At 43.3% G+C, this 6,113-nt stretch overlaps 1 protein-coding gene across 1 annotated transcript in view; it reads left to right on the forward strand.

The window, feature by feature from the left end:
* LOC311099370 (netrin-G2-like) overlaps positions 1 to 6,113 on the forward strand; it is a gene marked incomplete at its 5' end in the record, with an annotated part of 126,592 nt that overhangs the window by 112,925 nt on the left and 7,554 nt on the right. The gene's annotated exons all lie outside the window — the stretch shown is intronic.

Below are 6,113 nucleotides of genomic sequence, written 5' to 3' on the forward strand. Positions count from 1 at the left end.
AGTCAATATTCAGGTCCCTCTCTGTTTACATCACATACACTATCAAGCATTTTATACACATTATTTAAATACTGACTGTTAGCACTTGGTGGCCTATAGCAACAACCCAAAATAATAGGCATTAGATGAGGCAGGTGAACCTTCAACCACAACACTTCAATTAAACTTGACATGATATTTTCTTTAAGCATTACAGGGATATGGCTCTGAGTAAATGCAGCAACACCTCCCCCATAAGTATTCCTGTCTATTCTTTAGATGTTACAGTGCATTCGGAAAGTATTCAGACCCATTGACTTTTTCAACATTTTGTTACGTTACAGCCTTATTCTAAAATTGATTAAATAAATGTTTTTCTTCATCAATCTATACACAATATCCCATAATGACTAAGTAAAAACAAGTTTTTAGAAATTTTTGCAAATGTATTAAAGGTAAAAAACAAATAACTTATTAAGTATTCATACCCTTTGCTATGAGACTCAAATTTGAGCTCAGGTGCATCCTGTTTCCATTGATCATCCTTGGGATGTTTCTATAACTTGATTGGAGTCCACCTGTGGTAAATTCAATTGATTGGACATGATTTGGAAAGCACACACCTGTCTATATAAGGTCCCACAGTTGACAGTGCATGTCAGAGTAAGAACCAAGCCATGAGGTCGAAGGAATTGTCCTTAGAGCTCCGAGACAGGATTGTGTCTAGGCACAGATCTGGGGAAAGGTACCAAAACATTTCTGCAGCATTGAAGGTCCCCAAGAACACAGTGGCCTCCATCATTCTTAAATGGAAGAAGTTTGGAACCACCAAGACTCTTCCTAGAGCTGGCCGCCTGGCCAAACTGAGCAATCGGGGGAAAAGGGCCTTGGTCAGTGAGGTGACCAAGAACCCGATGGTCACTCTGACAGAGCTCCAGAGTTCCTCTGTGGTGATGGGAGAACCTTCCAGAAGGACAACCATCTCTGCAGCACTCCACCAATCAGGCCTTTATGGTAGAGTGGCAAGACGGAAGCCACTCCTCAGTAAAAGGCACATGACAGCCTGCTTGGAGTTTGCCAAAAGGCACCTAAAGGACTCTCAGACCATGAGAAACAAGATTCTCTGGTCTGATGAAACCAAGATTGAACTCTTTGGCCTGAATGCCAAGTGTCATGACTGGAGGAAACCTTGCACCATCCCTATGGTGAAGTATGGTGGTGGCAGCATCATGCTGTGGGGATGTTTTTCAGCAGCAGAGACTGGGAGACTAGTCTGGATCGAGGGAAAGATTAATGGAGTACAGCGAGATCCTTGATGAAAACCTGCTCCAGAACGCTCAGGACCTCAGACTGGGGCGAAGGTTCACCTGCCAACAGGACCACAACCCTAAGCACACAGCCAAGACAATGCAGGAGTGGCTTCGGGACAAGTCTCTGAATGTTGAACCCGATCGAACATCTCTGGAGAGACCTGCAGATAGCTGTGCGGCAACGCTCCCCATCCAACCTGACAGAGCTTGAGTGGACCTGCAGAGAAGAATGGAAGACACTCCCCAAGTACAGCTGTGCCAAGCTTGTAGCGTCATACCCAACACGACTCAAGGCTGTAATCGCTGCCAAAGGTGCTTCAACAAATTACTTATGTAAATGTGATATTTCTGTTTAAAAATATATATAATAATAACAAAAATGTCTAAAAACCTGTTTTTGCTTCGTCATTATGGGGTATTGTGTGTAGATTGATGAGGGGGGAAAAAACAATTTCATCAATTTTAGAATAACATGTGGAAAAAGTCAAGTGGTCGAATGTACTGTATATTAATACGGGCTATTTTCAGAGATAGATACAATATTTAAAATAACAATCAAATCAAGAGAAAAAAATAACATTCAGCAGTCCATTAATCAGTTGGTGTGTGTAAGTTTGTGTGTGCGTAGGGGTTGAACTACGAACCCATAGGCCTGGCTCTCTCATCCCTTCCAGGCTTTTGGGAGGGTTGGTGGACAATAAGCCTGTCATAGCGATGTCCCCACATGCTCTGGCTGCTTTCATGGCTGGGATAGGTTCTTCCCTCTTCTGGCGCACAGCTTCAGGATTGTCCTCGTTGAGGAAGATGTACAGTTGAAGTCGGAAGTTTACATACACCTTAGCCAAGTACATTTAAACTCAGTTTTTCACAATTCCTGACATTTAATCCTAGTAAAAATTCCCTGTCTTAGGTCAGTTAGGATAATCACTTTATTTTAAGAATGTGAAATGTCAGAATAATAGTAAAGAGAATGATTTATTTCATCTTTTATATCTTTCATCACATTCCCAGTGGGTCAGAAGTTGACATACACTCAATTACTATTTGGTAGCATTGCCTTTAAATTGTTTAACTTGGGTCAAACATTTCAGGTAGCCTTCCACAAGCTTCCCACAATAAGTTGGGTGAATTTTGGCCCATTCCTCCTGACAGAGCTGGTGTAACTGAGTCAGGTTTGTAGGCCTCCTTGCTCGCACACGCTTTTTCATTTCTGCCCACAAATGTTCTATAGGATTGAGGTCAGGGCTTTGTGATGGCCACTCCAATACCTTGACTTTGTTGTCCTTAAGCCATTTTGCCAAGTGCACCAGTCCCTCTTGTAGCAAAGCACCCCCACAGCATGATGCTGCCACCCCCATGCTTCACGGTTGGGATGGTGTTCTTCGGCTTGCAAGCCTTCCCCTTTTTCCTCCAAACATAATTCAAACATGGTCATTATGGACAAACAGTTCTATTTTTATTTCATCAGACCAAAAAGTACAATCTTTGTCCCCATGTGCAGTTGCAAACTGTAGTCTGTTTTTTTTATGGCGGTTTTGGAGCAGTGGCTTCTTCCTTGCTGAGCGGCCTTTTAGGTTATGTCGATATAGGACTCGTTTTACTGTGAATATAGATACTTTTGTACCTGTTTCCTCCAGCATCTTCACAAGGTCCTTTGCTGTTGTTCTGGGATTGATTTGCACTTTTCGCAGTATGTTCATCTCTAGGAGACAGAACACGTCTACTTCCTGAACGGTATGACGGCTGCGTGGTCCCATGGTGTTTATACTTGCGTACTATTGTTTGTACAGATGAACGTGGTACCTTCAGGCGTTTGGAAATTGCTCCCAAGGATGAACCAGACTTGTGGAGGTCTAAAACTTTTTCTGAGGTCTTGGCTGATTTCTTTTGATTTTCCCATGATGTCAAGCAAAGAGGCACTGAGTTTAAAGGTAGGCCTTGAGATACATCCACAGGTACACCTCCAATTGACTCAAATGATGTCAATTAGCCTCAGAAGCTTCTAAAGCCATGACATCATTTTCTGCAATTTTCCAAGCAGTTTAAAGGCACAGTGAACTTAGTGTATGTAAACTTCTGACCCACTGGAATTGTGATCCAGTGAATTATAAGTGAAATAATCTGTCTGTAAAGAATTGTTGGAAAAATTACTTGTGTCATGCACAAAGTACAGTGGGGAAAAAAAGTATTTAGTCAGCCACCAATTGTGCAAGTTCTCCCACGTAAAAAGATGAGAGAGGCCTGTAATTTTCATCATAGGTACACGTCAACTATGACAGACAAATTGAGAAATAAAATTCCAGAAAATCACATTGTAGGATTTTTAATGAATTTATTTGCAAATTATGGTGGAAAATAAGTATTTGGTCACCTACAAACAAGCAAGATTTCTGGCTCTCACAGACCTGTAACTTCTTCTATAAGAGGCTCCTCTGTCCTCCACTCGTTACCTGTATTAATGGCACCTGTTTGAACTTGTTATCAGTATAAAAGACACCTGTCCACAACCTCAAACAGTCACACTCCAAACTCCACTATGGCCAAGACCAAAGAGCTGTCAAAGGACACCAGAAACAAAATTGTAGACCTGCACCAGGCTGGGAAGACTGAATCTGCAATAGGTAAGCAGCTTGGTTTGAAGAAATCAACTGTGGGCGCAATTATTAGGAAATGGAAGACATACAAGACCACTGATAATCTCCCTCAATCTGGGGCTCCACGCAAGATCTCACCCCGTGGGGTCAAAATGATCACAAGAACGGTGAGCAAAAATCCCAGAACCACACGGGGGGACCTAGTGAATGACCTGCAGAGAGCTGGGACCAAAGTAACAAAGCCTACCATCAGTAACACACTACGCCGCCAGGGACTCAAATCCTGCAGTGCCAGACGTGTCCCCCTGCTTAAGCCAGTACATGTCCAGGCCCGTCTGAAGTTTGCTAGAGTGCATTTGGATGATCCAGAAGAGGATTGGGAGAATGTCATATGGTCAGATGAAACCAAAATATAACTTTTTGGTAAAAACTCAACTCGTCGTGTTTGGAGGACAAAGAATGCTGAGTTGCATCCAAAGAACACCATACCTACTGTGAAGCATGGGGGTGGAAACATCATGCTTTGGGGCTGTTTTTCTGCAAAGGGACCAGGACGACTGATCCGTGAAAAGGAAAGAATGAATGGGGCCATGTATCGTGAGATTTTGAGTGAAATCCTCCTTCCATCAGCAAGGGCATTGAAGATTAAACGTGGCTGGGTCTTTCAGCATGACAATGATCCCAAACACACCGCCCGGGCAACGAAGGAGTGGCTTCGTAAGAAGCATTTCAAGGTCCTGGAGCGGCCTAGCCAGTCTCCAGATCTCAACCCCATAGAAAATCTTTGGAGGGAGTTAAAAGTCTGTGTTGCCCAGCGACAGCCCCAAAACATCACTGCTCTAGAGGAGATCTGCATGGAGGAATGGGCCAAAATACCAGCAACAGTGTGTGAAAACCTTGTGAAGACTTACAGAAAACGTTTGACCTGTGTCATTGCCAACAAAGGGTATATAACAAAGTATTGAGAAACTTTTGTTATTGACCAAATACTTATTTTCCACCATAATTTGCAAATAAATTCATAAAAAATCCTACAATGTGATTTTCTGGGGGAAAAAAATCTCAATTTGTCTGTCATAGTTGACGTGTACCTATGATGAAAATTACAGGCCTCTCTCATCTTTTTAAGTGGGAGAACTTGCACAATTGGTGGCTGACTAAATACTTTTTTCCCCACTGTAGATGTCCTAACCGACTTGCCAAAACTCTAGTTTGTTAACAAGAAATGTGTGGAGTGGTTGAAAAACAAGTTTTATTGACTCCAACCTAAGTGTACGTAAACTTCCGACTTCAACTATACGTTCCTCTCAAGTTCTTGGCTCTTTCCAGAACAGCTACCTTGTCCTTGAATCTCAGGAACTTGACCACTATCGGCCTGGGCCTGTCACCTGGGCCGGTGATGGGTTTTCCAGTCCTGTGGGCACGCTCCACCTCAATCTTGCTGTGGTCCATCTTCAGTTTCTCCGAGATAATTTCCCTCACTTTTTCCTCAGACTCCGTCCAGGTCTCAATTGGAGATTCTGCAATTACGTCCACAACAATTGTTCCGCCTTGATTGTCCCTCAAGATATTCTGATTTGTTATCATGGATTCACATACAGAACTGTTGTCCTCTCTCAGTGAATTACAGATTGCTGTCATCTTGCCATTCTTCTGTTTAAACTCATCGAGCTGACCCTGGGAGAACTGCAAACTGTTCTTCAGATCCTGGACCTCTCTGGTCAGGTCGTCCATTATTTTATTAGTTGACTCCACCAGTATTTGGGTAACACTTGACGCCATTGTCTTGTTGTAACAACTGTTTGTAGAACTCTTTTTGTTTGTTTAAAAAATCCTTCACCTGTGATAGAGAGACACCACTGTCCTCAACGGTACTCCCACTGGCTTTGGTCTTTGTCACTCCTCGCAGTTCCAGACAAGGCAGGTCGCAAGGAATATGGAAACAGCAACAAACATCAGGGATCTAGACAGCCACAAGCCGGCGACAATCCGCGATCCCAGCCACAAAGGCTAACCGCATCGCGGACTGCGTTCAAGCCCTCAAGGAAACCCTGCTAGCTTGATAGGCAGCTCGTAGCCAGGTTAGCTGCTACGTCAAGCAGCTCCTCAGACCCTTGGTCAGCAGGATCCCCGGACAGATAGCAGCGGACACAGCAACTGATGCCAACCGCATCACAGGATCCAAACTCAAAAAGGTTGTAACCAAACTTTTTTAATTGAACACTTTTTC

This window comes from Coregonus lavaretus, assembly GCF_964263955.1.
Source record: "Coregonus lavaretus genome assembly, chromosome: 24".
In the NCBI taxonomy this organism is placed as follows: domain Eukaryota; kingdom Metazoa; phylum Chordata; class Actinopteri; order Salmoniformes; family Salmonidae; genus Coregonus; species Coregonus lavaretus.